At 42.2% G+C, this 19,277-nt stretch overlaps 1 long non-coding RNA gene across 4 annotated transcripts in view; it reads right to left on the bottom strand.

Annotated features, from left to right (window-relative positions):
• Positions 1 to 415: 415 nt before the first annotated feature.
• LOC103279512 (uncharacterized) overlaps positions 416 to 19,277 on the bottom strand; it is an 86,406-nt gene continuing 67,544 nt past the window's right edge. For all 4 annotated transcript variants that reach the window (XR_010002527.1, XR_010002526.1, XR_010002525.1 and 1 more), the window contains one exon: positions 416 to 12,015. This is a non-coding gene — a long non-coding RNA (uncharacterized LOC103279512). The remainder of the gene's footprint in view (positions 12,016 to 19,277) is intronic.

Genomic DNA, 19,277 nt, shown 5'->3' with positions numbered 1-19,277 from the left:
AACCTCATGAAATTCATGGGATCTTCATAAGTCAACAGATGACTTGAAGGCACATACACTCACAAAAGGCACTCTGGAGAGCTTGGAGAAGTGGGAAGTTTGGTAGCCCACAACTCCTAATCTATCCCTGTGCTGATTGAGGAATACTAAAAATGATAACCCCCCAAAATGAGATCCCAATAAGACATTGGAATAAGGAAATTTTCACTCCCGCAACTCCTGGGAATCTGCATTGGCATGCATGATATGAGTAGAAGAGATGTTGTGTCATATCTAGTTTCATTTTTGGCCACTGGAAGGGAAGATTTGTTTGTTGGGGGTGGGAAAGGAAAGGACAAACCTAGTTTGTTTTGAAGCAATTTTGACCTTTTTTGTGGAGCAGTTTGGGGGTAAAGTATTCTCAGACAGACAGATAGACAGTAAGATTCTTTTAATTTGAGGGGCTTCAGTATCTGTCAATTAGAACCCTGAAAATCACAGGTATAGGATGTACTTTGTCAAGCTAGTCTACATTGTCCAGTTCATCTGTTTTGACTTCTCTCTCTCCATCCTGAATATGAAAAGGATGGGCATATTTTGGTAAGTTGTTATAAAGACAAAAATAAGGAAAATTCCCACCCTTCTTTACATACTGGTGAGTACCGGGGGACCCCAAAGGTTACACTTGAGTTACAAGGGATCGAAATGGCTGTAGATGGTGAAATGAACAAATTTTCCACTTTGATCAAAGGAAGGGAACTCTTAATTGCCTCTTTGTAGAGAAAAGGGAATAATATAGATAATGGTAGGTTTTGATAATTAGTGGGTTTCAGTTATTGGAAGAAATATATATGGTATTTTTTTCATTAGCTACTGCTAGTGAAGGTAAGTACATTATATTAAGACTCACAACCAAGGTAAAGAAAGTTGGTACTCATTTTTAACTTTTCTTGTCTTCTTTATCTTTACTCATATAGATAGGAATGATATAGATGGGTTGTGGTGACTCTGTGCTTGAAGGAGAAAACACTCCATTTTGTGACTTCAAGGCAAACCTATTATGGGGGTTTCCTAGCAAGATTTGTTCTAAAGGGCTTTTGCCTTTGCCTTCCTTTACAGCTTAGAGAGAATGACTTGCCTAAGCTCACCCATGGAGTTGCCATTCTTTTTTTCATATCAGGAGCAACTTGAGAACCTGCAAGTCGATTCTGATGTGAGAGAATTGGCCGTCTGCAAGGACATTGCCCAGGGGATGCCCGGATGGTTGATGTTTTACTATCCTTGTGGGAGGCTTCTCTCATCTCCCCACATGGAGCTGGAGCTGATAGAGGGAGCTGATCAATGCTCTCTCTGGGTTAGATTCGAATCAGCAACCTTCAGGTCAGCAACCCAACCTTCAGGTCATCAGTCCTGTCAATGCAACGATTTAACCCAGTGCGCCACTGGCTTCATATGGAGTTGCCATAACTAAGTGGGGATTCAAAACGTGATCATCAAAGTCTGTCACGACCCAGGCTGCAGAGCACCAATAACCATACACAGAGGCCAGAATCTATCTAATATCTTTATTGTAGGAATATATAAAGTTAATAAAAACAAGTGTAGAAAATAGTCCAGAATTAGACCTTTCAGGGAAGGTCAGAATTAGTCCAAAAAAGCAATGTCCAATAAGAAATATTAAGGTCCAAAGTTGTAATCCAATAACCGAAACACTCACTTTGCCAAGCAAAGTGAGGGGAGATGACAAGGTCCTTTAGTCCATGAAACTTGAGCGAGGCTAGGAAATAACTTGATACTTGAAACAAGGCTTGAACGTGGAACAAGGTAACTAAGAACAAGAACAAGGTCCGTGGAATAACTTGATAAATCCGTGGAACAAGGCAAGGATTGATCCTGGGAAACAAGGCAAAGTCCGTAGATAAACAAAGGCTGGGAAGCAAGGCGAAGGCTGGATAGCAAGGCAAGGCTTGAGCAGGAGCGAGGCTTGAACCGGAGCGCGCTGTCCAGACACAACTCGCTCCGTAGGCTGACGAATTGACTCCGCGAAGTTACTACGCGGGTAAAACACCTAAATAGAGTCTAGCTTCCCGCCGAAGCAGTTCTCTGGGAATCAGAACCGAAAGCTAACTCTGAGACCAGATGTGAGACTCCCCAAAGATTCTCACGAGAAGCAGTCTTAATTGGCCACATTCTTAGCTGCAATCCTCGCACTCCTGCGCGAAGCTGAATCCAAACTTCTCTGTTGTTTACAAAACTCCCGGCGCAAGAATACGGGAGAAGTAGGCTCTGGGCTTGTTTGACATACTTCTGGGAGACAACTTTCTTGCAGGTGCAAGGTTCCCAGATCTGCCTGGGAAAGATCTGGCTGAGAGGAATCCAGTTCAGACTGGGAAGGTAAAAAACCCAAGTTTTCATCTTCATCAGGAATTACAATGTCCTGAGCAGGACTACAAGGCCCATGGGTCATCACACTATCCCCCTCCTCAAGGCCCCTCCCAAACTGGGGCCCTCTCCCCGAGGCGCGAGGTCGCGGTTTGGTGGGATAGGTCTGATGAAAGCGACGGGTTAGATCAGGAGCATGGACTGTGGAGGCGTCTTCCCAAGAGCGTTCCTCAGGGCCAAAACCCACCCAGTCAATGAGATATTGTAGGCGGCGGCGGTGAAAGCGAGAATCCAAAATGTCCTCAACCTCGAACTCCTCCTCCCCATTCATCAAAACAGGAGGGGGGGCCGGTTGGTCTGTATCAGGTCGCACACCATCCGCCGGAAGGAGCAGGGAACGGTGAAACACTGGGTGAATGCGCATTGAACGCGGAAGTTGGAGTTTGAAAGTCACGGGGTTTAATTGCGCCACCACTGGATAGGGACCAATGAAACGGGCATCTAACTTCCGGCAAGGGCGGTGGGAGGGCAGAAAGCGAGTGGACAGGAAAACCCGATCTCCTACCTTGATTTCAGGGCCCGGCTGGCGATGTTTGTCAGCGTGGCGTTTATAGTCCTCCTTGGCTTGGTCCAGTTGCTGGAGCAAAAGTTGTTGCACCGCTGTGAGTTCCTGCAGCCAATCCTCTGCTGCGGGAACCTCTGAAGTTTCAATGACAGGGGGAAAGAAACGTGGATGGAAGCCGTAGTTTGCAAAGAACGGCGTTTCTTTTGTAGAAGCTTGAACTCCATTGTTGTAGGCAAACTCAGACAGTGGTAACAGAGAAGCCCAATTGTCCTGTTGATAGTTTACATAACAGCGAAGATACTGCTCCAAAGTGGCATTGGTGCGCTCCGTTTGCCCATCTGTTTGGGGATGATGAGCTGAAGATAAGCGAGAGTCTATGCCCAATAGTTTTTGTAGTGCCTTCCAAAAACGAGAGGTGAATTGAGATCCACGGTCTGTGACTAAACTCTTGGGCAATCCATGTAGTCTGAAAACATGTTGAAGAAATAGATCCGCAGTTTCCTTGGCCGTGGGGAGGCCTTCGCAGGGAATGAAATGGGCTAACTTGGTGAATAGGTCCACCACCACTAAGATCGTGGTGAATCCACAGGAAGGTGGTAGGTCAGTGATGAAATCCGCGGAAATTATTTCCCATGGGCGAGATGGGGTAGGAAGGGGGTGTAAAAGCCCTGAGGGCTTCTCCCTTCGTATCTTGGAGCGCTGGCATACTGGGCAGGTGTTGACATATTTTTCCACATCCTTGCGGATCTTGGGCCACCAAAAATCCCTTAGGATCAAATGCATAGTTTTAAATAGTCCGAAGTGTCCTGCTGGTTTGCAGTCATGACACAGACGAAGCGCTTTTTCCCTGCCCGGTCCGGGTGGGATATAAACATGATTTCTATAGCAGAGCAGCCCATCTTTAAGCGAAAAGGGGAAATGCAGACCTTGGCGAAGTTGGTCCTGCGCCCAGGCATCTGCTTGCTGACTAGCCCTGATTTCTTGAGCACAGATGGGTCCTGGAGTAGGGGAAGTTGAACCAATGGGAATGGATTTGGTGTTCCCCACCGTGAGCGTGGCAAAGTTCTCAGGTTGTAGCAGTTGGGATTCAAAGGTCTCCTTGCGTCCTGCAGCGTATTCCGGTTTACGTGACAGGGCGTCTGCTTGCTTGGTTTGGGCTGGGGTCACATAATGGATCTGGAAGTTGAAACGTTCAAAGAATAAAGCCCAACGTTGCTGCCTCTGATTTAGTTTGCGGGCAGTTCTTAGATGTTCTAGATTACGATGATCAGTGTGGACTTCAATGGGAAATTTGGCCCCTTCTAGCCAATGTCTCCAAGTTTCAAAGGCTGCCTTTATGGCCAGTAGTTCTTTTTCCCAAATGGTGTAATTCCTCTCTGGTGTGGTTAGTTGACGAGAATAAAAGGCACAGGGGTGGAGGTGATCTCCCACCGGTTGTAAGAGTACAGCCCCAATTGCCACATCAGAGGCGTCCGCTTGCACCACAAAAGGGGTTCCAGGATTTGGGTGCTGTAGAATTGGCTGGGAGGTGAATAGTTTCTTTAGTTGCTGGAACCCTTTCTCTGCTTGATCAGTCCAGCGGAAAGGCTGCTTTCCACGGATGCAGCTAGTGATGGGGTCGGACCAGCGGGCAAAATCTGGAATGAACTTGCGGTAGTAGTTCGCGAACCCCAAGAAACGCTGCACCTCTTTCTTGTTAGTTGGCGCCCGCCATTCCAATACTGCTGAAACTTTGGCTGGATCCATGGAAAGCCCTAGAGGCGAGATGCGGTAACCAAGGAAATCTACCTCTTGTAGATCAAAAGCGCATTTTTCCAGCTTGGCATAAAGTCCATGATCCCGCAATCGTTGTAACACCATTTTGACGTGGTTCTCATGTTCTGATTGTGATCTGGAAAACACCAAAAAATCGTCCAGGTAGATTATCAAGAACCTGTCTAGATAGTCCTGAAAAATGTCATTGACAAAATGCTGGAACGTTGCGGGGGCTCCGCATAAACCGAAATTCATAACTCGGGACTCAAATAATCCGAATTTGGTCTGGAAGGCGGTCTTCCACTCGTCCCCTTCCCTGATGCGAACTAAGTTGTAAGCCCCCCGAAGATCCAGCTTGGTGTAAACCTTGGCTCCTCGAAGCCGATCCAGTAGATCCGAGATTAAAGGCAGGGGATAGCTGTTCCGCTTGGTGATATTGTTCAATGCTCTGTAGTCCACCACCAAGCGTAGTTCCCCTGACTTCTTCTTCACAAACATCACTGGGGAGGCGGCTGGGGATTGAGAGGGTCTGATGAATCCCTTGCGAAGGTTTGTCTCTAGGAATTCCCTGAGAGCTTCTTGCTCTGGTTCAGTCAGGGAGTAGAGATGCCCTCGCGGGATCGGGGCCCCCTCCACCAAGTCAATGGCACAGTCATAAGGTCTATGTGGGGGTAATTTTTCGGCTTCTTTCTCATTGAATACATCCCAATACTCGGAGTACTTCTTTGGCAAGGTGATGATGGGCTCGGTGTCTGTGGCATGGCATACCTTGGCTACGAGGCAATGGTTTTGGCAGTACGGTGAAGCAAACTGCAGTTCTCTGTTGGACCAGGAGATGTTAGGGTCGTGGAGAGTCAGCCATGGAATTCCCAAAATCACAGGGAAATGGGGGACCTCGGTAACAAAGAAGGAAATCTCTTCCATATGTTCCCTTATCCACATCCTGGTGGGTTCCGACCACTGACTTACGGGGCCCGTCTTGAGGGGACGGCCGTCTATGGCTTGCACCACACGGGCATTCTTGAAATCATGATATTGTAATCCCAGAGAGTCGGCATACTCTCTATCGATGAAATTGTTGGTAGCTCCAGAGTCTATCATGGCGTGGATCATGACGGGTCCCCTTTTTGCTGACCATAATGTGACCACGAGAAGGAACAGGACCCCGGTTGGCGGCTCTTGGATGGATTTTTTGACCGGGTTGGCGAGCCTCTCTACACCCGGTCGTTGGCTTCCCCCGCCGGCTGTGTGCCAGTCGGCTCAGACGCCTTCGTCTCCGTGGAGGACGCCGCCGCAAGACGGGCGGCAGGCTTCCCTTTGGCTGGGCACTCTCTGGCGAAGTGGCCCCCGTTCCCGCAGTACCAGCAGAGGTTTAAGCGTTGACGACGGGCCTTCTCGGCGGCATCTAGTCTGGGACGCACATTGCCCAACTGCATCGGCACCTCCTCGCCTCCTCTGGGGTATGGGGTTGGCGGTGGGGGTCTCCACACCGGACGTGGCTGAACGCTGGCGGGAGCGGGGGGTTTTGCCCCGGCTCTACTGCCCTGGCCTCGAACCCACTGTTTCCTGTTGGCAATCATGACTTCAGCCCGTAAACATTGATCAATGAGTGCCTCGAGGGTCTGGGGAGGATCCACCTTGGAGATTTCTTCCAGCATTTCAATGTTGAGACCCTCCCGGAATTGTCCCCTGAGGGCTACATCGTTCCAGCCGGTGTTGTGGGCCAGCACTCGGAACTCGGCTATATACTGAGACATAGGTCTGTCTCCTTGGAAAAGGCGACGGAGTTTGTGACCGGCTGCCTCCAAATTGTCCTCGATTCCCCAAGTCTCCTTGAGGTGGTCCAAGAAGTGTTGCGCTGATCTTAGGTGTGGAGAGGCTTGGTCGAACAGTGCCGTCGCCCAGCTGGCCGCTGGCCCGTCTAGAAGACTGTAAACCCATGCCACTTTGATGTCTTCTTGGGGAAACTCGGCAGCACGGGCCTCCAGATAAGCTTGACATTGGCGACGGAAGACATGAACCTTAGAAGCTTCTCCAGTAAACTTGGTTGGCAACGCCATGGCCGGAAGACGAACTCCGCGTTCCTTCAAACCCCTTATTTCTCCATCCTGTGCATTGAGCTTATCACGGATTCGGTCCACCTCTTCCTTGTCGATGGTGTAGGTAATCGGCTGGCCGCTCGGCCCAGGTACGACTCCGGTAGACATTCTGGCCGAGGTTAATTGGTGCTTAGGGCGGCGGAGTCAAACTGTCACGACCCAGGCTGCAGAGCACCAATAACCATACACAGAGGCCAGAATCTATCTAATATCTTTATTGTAGGAATATATAAAGTTAATAAAAACAAGTGTAGAAAATAGTCCAGAATTAGACCTTTCAGGGAAGGTCAGAATTAGTCCAAAAAAGCAATGTCCAATAAGAAATATTAAGGTCCAAAGTTGTAATCCAATAACCGAAACACTCACTTTGCCAAGCAAAGTGAGGGGAGATGACAAGGTCCTTTAGTCCATGAAACTTGAGCGAGGCTAGGAAATAACTTGATACTTGAAACAAGGCTTGAACGTGGAACAAGGTAACTAAGAACAAGAACAAGGTCCGTGGAATAACTTGATAAATCCGTGGAACAAGGCAAGGATTGATCCTGGGAAACAAGGCAAAGTCCGTAGATAAACAAAGGCTGGGAAGCAAGGCGAAGGCTGGATAGCAAGGCAAGGCTTGAGCAGGAGCGAGGCTTGAACCGGAGCGCGCTGTCCAGACACAACTCGCTCCGTAGGCTGACGAATTGACTCCGCGAAGTTACTACGCGGGTAAAACACCTAAATAGAGTCTAGCTTCCCGCCGAAGCAGTTCTCTGGGAATCAGAACCGAAAGCTAACTCTGAGACCAGATGTGAGACTCCCCAAAGATTCTCACGAGAAGCAGTCTTAATTGGCCACATTCTTAGCTGCAATCCTCGCACTCCTGCGCGAAGCTGAATCCAAACTTCTCTGTTGTTTACAAAACTCCCGGCGCAAGAATACGGGAGAAGTAGGCTCTGGGCTTGTTTGACATACTTCTGGGAGACAACTTTCTTGCAGGTGCAAGGTTCCCAGATCTGCCTGGGAAAGATCTGGCTGAGAGGAATCCAGTTCAGACTGGGAAGGTAAAAAACCCAAGTTTTCATCTTCATCAGGAATTACAATGTCCTGAGCAGGACTACAAGGCCCATGGGTCATCACAAAGTCCAATGCTCAAACCACTACACTACACTGGCTCTCAAAAACACTTTAAACCTGTTCAACATTTGACTTGAAATGGGTTTTGTTTTAGCGCGTAGTGCATAAGAAATAAGTGAAGGTCTGATGCTAACAGCTGTTGCCGAAGATGAAAAGAATTGATATGTTGAACAATTTTGACATAGTCGAAGAGTGATGCCTCTCCTGTTGGTGCAAATGCAGCCAGAATGTACGATAATATGCTATAATTGTGTAAGAAAAAAGAACTTTTAGACCATGTAATTCAAATGTCTCAATGAAACAACTTGTTCCTGGCATGAAAAAATCCATAGCATGCATAAAGCTGCCTTGCTTGCCAAAGGTTTCTCATTTATTTCAGTGGCGTGGAGATAATCTGTGCTCTTTCCATTAGAGTGATTGGGGGAAAGGCCTGCATATGATAGAGTGCTGCATAATATAAAATGGGTGCATTACAACAACAACAACAACAACAACAACAACAACAACAACAACAACAATTTATTTTCAACCCACCCTCTCTCCCCAAAGGGATTCAGTGCAGCTTCCAAACATAAAGCATAAAGTGGCAAACATTTGATGCCACATCTGAATCTGAAAATAATAGTGAACCTCTGTGTTAAATGCCTACTTCTCACAATGCCAAATTTTTTCTGTGTGTGTTTCCATTTCACTCTCCATCCTTCTCTCTGTCCTTTCTTTCTCTCTCTGAATCTGTCATAGCATATTTTCCCTTTTGTAGAAAAATATATTGTCATCTCTATACAAATATGAGCATAACAAAATAAACATTGAACTTGGCATAACAACCAAGGAAAATGCCAAGCAGTCAATTATGATATGGAGATTGAATTAGATGATAAACCTGCCTTTGTGTCACAGCTAGAAGTAACCCATCCTATCAGACCCTCATAATGCCGTTGGACAGATTTTTTTTTATAGTCCCTAGCACAGTTTGTATTTTTACACTGACCAGTGTCTCTATCATCAACCTATTTATCTATCTTTTTTGAAAAGCAATATAAACCAATGATAATAATTCAGCCACTTTTCCATGAGCTTGATTTTAATTCAAGTTCCCCAGTCTTACAATCATCTGGGTTCATATATATTGTTCTTGAGATATATGGGTAATTTAGATTGCCTTATTTTATTATTATTATTATTATTTAAAAAAAAACATAAACCAAGAAAATAGTCACTAGGGTGAAATAAGCCTTTAAACAAAGCCATCTGTAAACCATCCTGATGCTGAAAGGTGAATAAAGCTCACAAAGTAAAAAGGGTAAGGGAGCTGCACAGCAGAAATATGGTGAGCCACCCAAGCAAAACTCTGGCAATCAATCCAGTTCCTTTGGTATGACCTTTGTTTGTTTATCACTATTTCACAACCAATCATTTGATTTCTTCCATTACCATGCATGGAACCAGCAAGCATTTTTGTCTATTAGAGATGAGGCATCTTTACTTTTCCACTGATGGCTACATTGACTGCTTATCACAGTAGTTAATTTAGCAATTTATTTTAATTGTGGATAGATGCTGCAATGTTGATTATTTAGTGGAATTACTGTGATGGGGCCAGCTGTTACAGCATCTGAAATAAAAGCCATTTGAAGGCCATTTCGTTAACCAGCTTGGTATTGGATAGTTTTTATATCACTCCAAGGAGTGATATAAAAACTGGCAGTAGGGAATTTTACTTAGCACATAATTATGAAAGCACCTTATCATGGTGCTTCTTTGGCAAGATTTATTTTAGAGTAGGTTTGGCATTGCTTTCACTGAGACTGTTAGTGCAACAAGGACACTGAGTAGGTCTCTACGGTTGAGTGGGATTCATACCCTGGTTTTACAGCATCCTAGTCCAGCATTCACTAAGGCCACATATTATCCAGATTATCTGCTTTGAACTGGATTATATGACAGTGCAAACAGTGTTATCATTCAGGAACCAAGTAAAAACTTGGTTTGGAAACAGGCCTTCCCTGAATGAATGCTAGACCTATTGTGTGTAATAATTGAACTAAATTAAAGCTCCAGCAATGGATCTGACTTCTGAATTTCTAGAAAAGACAATTATGCTTAGTAAGGTGGAGGAAACAAGAAAGGCCACATTTTAGATCAGTGATTACCAATCTTTGGCCCTCCAGCCATCTTACCAGCTGTTAGGAATTGTGGGAGCTGAGGTCCAAAGGTTGAGAATCACTGTTCTAGATGGATAGACTCAATCAAGCAAACTATGGGCCTGACTCTGCATGGCCAGAGCAGTGTGGTTAATGACAGAGGAACTTGGAGGTCTCTCATATGGTCACCATAAGTCCAAATTGATTTGACGTTAGTTAATAACAGCAGCAATGATGATGCTGAGATTCTTAGAAGGGTGGATGATAATAATATTTCAACTATGGACAGGGAGTCTTCTGCAGCAGTCCCCCAGATACCATCCTTTTTTGTGAAGTTTGTGCCTTCTCAGTATTATATTAGCACTTTATTGACTATGTTAGCTGTGAAACTACCTCTCCCCGACTCTGAAATATTCTGCACTTTGGCCCAGATCCGTGTATTCATCTCCTGTTTTTTAACATTTTATTTTGTATGTTGACCTTTTATGACTGTTTTATTGATGCTGATGTGTTATTGTTGAGTAATTTGTTTTATTGTCTTGCTGTTGTTATTATACTGTTGTGTTTGGGCATGGCCCATGTAAGCTGTCCCGAGTCCCTTTGGGGAGATGGGGCAGGGTATAAGAATAAAGTTGTTGTTGTTGTTGTTGTTGTTGTTGTTGTTGTTGTTATTATTATTATTATTATTATTATTATTAAATCCCTTGTGAGATCCCTGTTGTTGTTTATTCATACAGTCAGTCACTTCTGACTCTTCGTGACCTTATGGACCAGCCCACACCAGAGCTCCCTGTTGGCTGTCGCTACCTTCAGTTTCTTCAAGGTCAAGCCAGTCACTTCAAGGATAACATCCATACATCTTGCCCTTGGTCGGCCCCTCTTCCTTTCTCCTTCCATTTTCCCCAAAATTACCCTACAAACTTTTTAAAAATCAATCAAGCTCTACTCCTTCTCTAACTGTGGCATATAATCGAAACAGTCAGACTTTGGCCATGTCATAAAAAAGCATGACTGGTCCCTTTTTAATCATGGCTTGTTTAACATATGTTTTCATGACAATGCTATGTTGTTAGGGCCTGCCTTAAAAGGCAAAGTAATTGTAGAAATAAATAAAAAAAACAAAATTAATGTCTGTATGGTATGATAGTTCCATACTTTTAAAAGCATGCTAGGCAGACAGACCCAGAAAAAGCTACAGTCAGGGCATTATACAGAAATGAGGAATCTCACTACCTTTTGCAAGTCTGTGGAACAAGACCCTAATTCCCTAGCATTGCTTAACACCCAAATGACCACATTCAACTGGAAACAAGAAGTACTTATCAAAATGCAGTGAGACTGCTGTGATCCCATGGAAGAGCTGGGTAATGAACTGCCCAACTGTTACACGCATCACAAGCCATTTAGCAAATGGGTGATTGCTTTCCTTATTTAAGTTTTTTTAACTTTATTTTTTGTTCATCCATCCATTCATTCATTTCCTGTGAAATACAAATTTCTGACTTATCACTTTAATGAATGAGAAATCAAGTGACTTTTGAATCTTTTTGAATCCTGACATGCAGAGATTACTTTAAAAGCCGAGTCCTCTTAAGTATTCATTGCTTACTGCTGCAAAGTGTTGCCCATATAGTCAGGAAGCTGTTATCCTGCCAAATATGCAAGATCTAAGCCAGCAGGATCCAGTTCAATGGATCCTTTAGCCAATTTTGGAAAATGAATAGAATTTGTGACCCAGAATACAGGCAGTATATAAACGAGTGGTCAAGTACAGCTGTTCTACATCGAGCTTTCCAGCTTTCTCATCTAACACACAAAATGTTTTGTGTCTTTGGAAAACATATTGACTGTTGGTCCTCAAATGATTTCATGGAGCACGCACACATTGGAACAACTGACAAAAATGTTCACTGCTAGTTATATGAGTCTTTTGTAGCTTGCCCATTCAAGTTGTTGTGTCACTTCCATGGTGTGTCTGAGAAAAAAAAGAGAGAAATATGCTTTGTTTGGTGCTTCCCAAAAATTCTTTTATATGTGCCAACTGACTCAAGAGAAGATCTTTTTAGCTGTTCAAGATATATATTATCTTTATATGGAGAGTTACTGGAAGCATGCTGAGAGTAAAATGACATGTGCAATTAGTTTTAGTACATGAGGTTTTGAATATTATTGGATTCATGTTTAGTACGTGTCACTTGCCAGAAGCATTAACTACCTCATCAGATGGGCCACTGAAGTCACCACACAACATTGTGAATCCAGCAGTGCCTGGGAGTCATTGGGCTCCATTGTAAAACTACAGAGAAGCCGGCACATGCCACTGAAAATTACCTCATCTGATGAAGTCATAAGACAACCTAGACAACCCAGATAGTCAAATACTGTGTTTCTAAGGAAGAAAAGGCATTAGGCACCTAACTGATTAATTGATTAATCATCCTTTAACTCAATGAGTGTTAGGAAATTTACTATAAAACCATAGAAACAATATTGTAGGTTTCTAGCTATTGAATCTGATTTGTTATCACCATACCTTAAAGCTAACTATTATTGGTTGGGAACAGGACAGCAAAAGTCATCTCTGGGCGGTTAAAGACAGGGGAAAAGTCTGGTCTGACCCAGGTTTAAAAAACCTGGGTCAGGCCAGACTTCTATCCCCACATCGGGAAAAAAAACCCATGCTTTCTGGGGGGGGGGGGGTGTCCAGATGTCCTACCAGGCCTTCCAGAAGGGCACCCAAACACAAAATAAAACTCCCCACAAAAGTCTTAAAAAGAGAAACTAACTAACCTGGTTGCCATTAGGCCTTGCAGCACACTTCCTGGAATGTACCAATTATGTGCGAGGAGGCTGGGAGGAGGCAGGAGCAATTTGCTCTCCCCCTTGCTTCCACACACATTAGGAAGTGTGCTGCAAAGCCTAATGGCGGCTGGGTAAGTTAGTTTCTCTTTTTAAGGCTTTTGTGGGGGGCGGGTTGGAAAGATGGTGGGGGCCATTTTGCATCTCTGGGCTCCAGGAGCCCAGAAGGTGCAAGGTGGGTGTATGTACAGGCCCCAGGGAAGTCCCAAGACTCATCATGGGCCTGTCCATACAGCGCCCATAGCCCATTAGATCCAGACCTTTCACAAAGCCATGGGTCTAATGGGCTATCTAATTAATTTAGGACAAAGCAGGGTTTTCCTGCTTTGTCCCGAAGGAATTCATTTTTACTTTGGGCATCATTTGCATGCCCCACATAAAAAGCGCGTGGGGGCGCAGATTTCGGATGATATCTGGATGAGCCCTCTATCATGTTCTTTGGAAGGAGGAAATACTTTTTCACACAATGCACACGAAATTCAGTACCATATAACTGTTGCATCCCTAGGCTACGTAGACACCTCAAAACCTCACTGGAGCCCCAGAATATAAGCAAGCAAACTGTTTATTGAATGTTATATGCAAGCAAAAGCAAAAAAAAGTGCAGAGTCAATAAAATGGGTTTAAATCCACACGAGCAAGGTATTTGGAATTAATGAAGCAAGAGTCTGTAAAAGTCACTCAAAGAACATAGTCCAAAACTGGATGTTACAGTAGGTCCCAAAAAGGTATCGGGAATAGTCCAAACAGGATTAATTCCAAGGCATGAGTCAAACGATAACCACAGGAAAACAAGACTAGAGTGCAGAATTAACTCCAAGATAGTCCAAGGTACAATGTCAATGAAGAAACACAAGGCAAGAGTGTTGACTTGAATAAAACCAAATGGCAAAGTCACTGGAATATCCAACTGGATTCACAGGCCAAGGCAAGACTGGAACTTGAAAAAGATACACAGCTGCAGGAAATACACAGGAACCCAGAGCAAGGATCCTTCTTTCTTGAATAAGCAATGTTACCACCTATGTTTGTGGCAGGGAAAGCAAACCATTTTAAGGAAGATCCAAGGTCTTCCTCCCATGAGAAAATTGCTCATTAGATTGCGTCAATAGCAACTGCCTGCTTCTTTGCAGAGATTCTCATTCCCTCCTCTGATGAGTTATCACTCTCTTCCTGTCAAACTCATTATCCCCCTCCAGAGTCTCAGCTCTCACATCCAAACTAGAATGTACATCTGGCACCTGGAGATCTGACCTTGACTGCTGTGAGGAATGCGGTTCAAAATGCCTGCTTGCAACCATTCTGTCTCTGGTCCCAGAATCCACTGGGACAAACTTTGGCTGCATCTCAGACCCAAACCCAGAGTCTTCTGGCAATGCAGGTGCAGGGACAATCACGGGCTGAATGGGGCCAATCTCAATCTCAGGCTGGGCTACAATAAGGACATAATATCACCAAACTAATTGAAAATAAGGCTATGATTACATCTTGAGAGCTGTTTATTACCTGAAGTATCTGAGATACCTTTCAACAAAGTTGATGGAAAATGTAAGCAGGATGGATTACATTAACATCCTTCTTATGGATAACTGTTTTACCAATATAAAAGCAGAATCCTGGATGAGATAAGTCTTTGATTTCTTCTAGCAATACTCTTCCTATACACTTATAAGGCTAGATTCACTATGTGGTGATCAGCTCATATCATCATCATAATATAATGACATTAGTAACCAGAAGCACAAGTAATTATTATACCATATTGAGGGAAACATATGAGAGCATAATTCATGCTGAATAGATGTAGGACAAGGGCACATTTGATAGGATATCTTGTATAGCACGTAAAATATGATATATGTGTAATGTGTAATATGTAATGTATTCAAAATTAAAAGTTCAAGATTTTCTATATTTTCACTCAATCATTAATCAGAATAGAGACTACAGTTAAGAAATCAGAAGTACACTAATATAATAATATAATGATAGGAAAAGAAAACACAGATAATACAAATGTAGGAAATTACACAGACTATAAAATATTTACTAATATAATGGCGGAACAACTAAAAACATATTAAATTTCATGGATCAAAGAAGATCAAACTGGCTTTTTACCAAAAAGGATCTTAAAAAACAATGTAAGGAATATATTGGATGTATTGGAATATTACGAGTTTCATAACCAAAAAAAGCTACCAATTTTAACTGTGGATGCAGAAAAGGCATTTGAAAGCTCAAACTGGGATTTCTTTAAATTACTATTAAAATGGATGCAGGTTATTACTTTATTAATGCCATAAATGCAATATGTGAAGATCAGGAAGCAAAAGTTTGTATAAATGGTCAGCATTCTAAAACAGTAAAAGTTGAAAAGGAGACAAGACAAGGATGTCCCCTATCACCTTTAATTTTCATGTTAACATTAGAAATACTTTTGAACAATATCAGAGAAGACAAACACTTGAAAGGTGTACAAATTAATAAAGAGTCATACAAATTAAGGGCTTTCGCGGATGACCTGAAGAATATGGGAAACTATCTGGCTTTAAAATAAAAAAAATACAAATAAAAGATCCTAACCAAAAACAACCCAAAGAAAAGATAAGAAATATTGAAAGAAATTACAGGACTACAGATAGTTAACAAAATTAAATATTTAGTAATATATATTACAGCAGTGAACTCAAATTATATATCCAAATGGAAAGAAATTAAACAGGAAATTACCAAATGGAAATTATTAAAACTCTCCTTAATGGGCAGAATCTCAGCCGTCAAATTCAATATTCTCATGAAAATGATACACCTGTTTCAAAATTTACCCATTATAAAAAATACAAAAATATTTAAAGAATGGAATAAAGAAATAAAAAAAATTGTGTAGGATAATAAAAAAAACCCAAGAATAAAATTTACAAATCTAATGGAGGAAAGAAAAAGGTGTGTGTGTGTGTGGGGGGGGGGGGGGGGTTCGGCCTATCAAACTTAAGTTTATAGTTCAAACTTGTGCTTTTAAGTGGATGATGGACTGGATAACACTGGAAAATGGGGAGATGTTGACATTAGAGTGACATGATTTAAGAGCGTGGTGGCATGCATACACATGGAACAAGAGGAAAAAGATAGAAAAAAATGGTAATCATTTCATGTGCTGCACCTTGCTAAAGATATGGGAAAAGTATAAAAGAAAACTTTATACCAAAATGCCCTTATGGCTATCACCGCTGGAAGCTTGTTAAAGAAGGGAACTTGGCTGGAACACATGGTTCACCTAAAGAAAGATCTTAAAGAGAGAGGACAAAAATTGAAGATAAAAACATAAGAAGAAATAAAAACAGAATTTGACAACATATCTTGGTTCCCATAGTATCAAATAAAATATTATTTCAATAAAGACAAAAAAAATGGGCTCTTCAAATAAAATGATGATTTGGGACAAATTAATTATAAATTGTGAGAAAAACTATTGCAAAAATTTATAAATTATTACTAAACTGTAGCACAGAAGGAGAAGATATCAAAGAATGCGTGATGAAGTGGGCTAAAAATATAGGAAGAACGATAAGTCTGGAAGAATGGGAGATAATCTGGAAGAAAAAACTAAATTATAAATACTCTTATGATCTGAAAGAAAATTGGCTGAAGATGATGCATCAATGGTACTTGACTCCAAAAAATTTGCTAAATTCGGAAAAGGTATAAATCTTGACTGTTGGAAATGCGGAAAAGGAATAGGTACATTTCATCATATGTGCTGGACTTGTGAGAAATCAAAAGTCTTTTGGAAAGGAATTCAGGAGGCATGTCAAAAAATTCTGAAACAAAAAACCCCACTACAACCAGAACCCTTTCTTTTAGGAATGACAAGTATCGAGTGGGACCTAAACAGAGACAATCTATTTACATATTTGACAACAGTGGCAAGAATGGTGTTCACGAAGGCTTGGAGGCAATCTGTAACTCCGATGAAAGTAGATTGGTTAAAGAAAATAATAGACATTATGAATATGGATAGATTGACTTTCCTGATCTCTAGAGTACAATGCAAAATTATAAAAACAATGGACAGGACATTGCTAAAAGAATGAATGAAAGAAAATAACACCAAGATGCTAATTGAATAAAAGGAAAAAGCACCATGACAAAATAAAAGAGAAGAGGGGGTGTATACAGTTTTGTAAAAGATGGTACAGAACTATTAATAAAGGAGACCACTATAAAGAAGAATGGAAGCAACAATCCACCCCCCATTTACTTATCCCTTTCCCTCTTCCCTCCCTATCCTTCTAGATCCACATTCCCTATATACCCCCTCCCTCTCTCTCCCTTCCCCACTTACCTCCCCTCCTCTAATTCCCTTTGTTTTTGTTGCAATTTATAAATTTTTCAATAAAATTTATTTTAAAAAAATCATAAGAAGACTAGAGGCACATCTACATTGACCACTTAAGTCAGTTTCAAACCAGTATTGAAGAAAATGATTTCTCTGTGCAGATATTATATAAGCCATTTGGGAATGGGCTTGAGGCCTGGATAGTGATTAGATGAACCACAGAGCAGTGATATGCATTAAGGCTCTTTCATGTGCTTTTGTGGGTGTTCATTGTTTAGCTGACACAGTTTGAAGCTATCTTAGAACTGCATTAAGGGATCAGTGTAGATGGATCCTAGGACTTGGAAGACAGGACTTAATTTATCCATACCTCACAACCTCTGAGAATGCCTGCCATAGATGTGGGTGAAACGTCAGGAGAGAATACTTCTGGAACATGGCCACACAGCCCGAAAGACATACAACAACCCTTTGATCCCGGCCATGAAAGCCTTCGACAACACAGTAATGAAATAGCTAGATGAGATCATGGAGTGTCAAGATATATCACTGAACACCTACATTAGGATTCTCCATGACCATTTCTATGTATGATTGTAAAATCTGGACAACGAAGAAAACTGATTAGAAGAAAATCAACTCATTTGAAATGTGGTGGATGACAAGACTTCTACAGATACCATGGACTGCTAAAAAACAAATCAATTTGTTCTAGAGCAAATTCTGCCTGAATTCGCCCTAGAAGTTAAGATGACTAAACTGAGACTCGTATTTTGTCCATATCATAAAATGTCATGAATCATTAGAAATGAGGAAGATGGCAATCGGGATGGATAGATTCAATCAAGGAAGCCACAGTCCTGAGTTTACAAGACCTGTTGATAACATGATTACTTAGAAGTTGTTCATCAATAGAGTCACTATAAACTGAAGTTGATTTGTTCGCAGTTAACAGCAGTAAAAATTACAGCCATTGGTAAAGCATCTCAGAACAAAGTTTATCGTGAGCATGGCCCAAGCTAGTTTTATTACATTCAGTTGAAAAGCCCCAAAATTAAAACCTTTGGTCCATCAGAGGGATCCTCAGATAGACAAAGTTAAAATGAAGAGTGAAATGTACTCATTTTTGGCTCTTCTGCTGCCATCATACAACATAACTTTTAGGGTATCTACAAGGTTGTTGATGGCCACCATTTCTCCTCCCTCTATGAGCCACAGTATTTTATCATGTACCATTGTTTGCCAATGATTGGCTTATTCATTTCTAAACATAAAGACATTCATAGCTGGCATTTTAATTTGTCCTGTTTCACTCCTTTCAGATGGGCTCATGACAAACCTCTGAAAATCCACACACTAACATTTTTTTTTCGTGCCAGGAGCAACTTGAGTTGCTTCTGGAGTGAGAGAATTGGCCGTCTGCAAGGACGTTGCCCAGGGGATGCCCGGATGTTGTTTTTTTTTTTTTGATGTTTTTTACTATCCTTGTGGGAGGCTTCTCTCATGTCCCCGCATGGAGCTGGAGCTGATAGAGGGAGCTCATCCATGCTCTTCCCGGGTGGGATTCGAACCTGGCAGCCTTCAGGTCAGCAACCCAACCTCCAAGTCACGAGGCTTTAATCCACTACTCCACCGGGGGCTCCCATACACTAACATAAAGTGAGGAGTCTTTTTTTTTTCAGCCACAATAATTCATTATTCACTCAAAACTGGAAATACAGCAGTTGTTTTCTCACTGAAGTAATTGTAAGTGGTTTAATCCATCTTGCCTTCAATGCTTAAAATGTATGCTTTCATCTGGATTTCACTCTCTCTCACATGCACACACAATACATGTTTTTCTTTGTTGGGGTTTATTTAGGAACTAACTAAACAAACAAGTAACAAATCTTGGGTTTAAAGCTTCTGTGACAGTGACCGCATCGTCATGAGATGTTGTCTCATCTTGAATCACAGCTTTACAGCTATGCTAACTAACACACAGAGGACACACAGAGCTTGAAAGAGAAATAGACTGAGTTTCTTACTAGTCTGTTAAT

This window comes from Anolis carolinensis, chromosome 2 (assembly GCF_035594765.1).
Source record: "Anolis carolinensis isolate JA03-04 chromosome 2, rAnoCar3.1.pri, whole genome shotgun sequence".
Lineage (NCBI taxonomy): Eukaryota > Metazoa > Chordata > Lepidosauria > Squamata > Dactyloidae > Anolis > Anolis carolinensis.
This window is presented reverse-complemented; position numbering and strand designations above follow the sequence as displayed.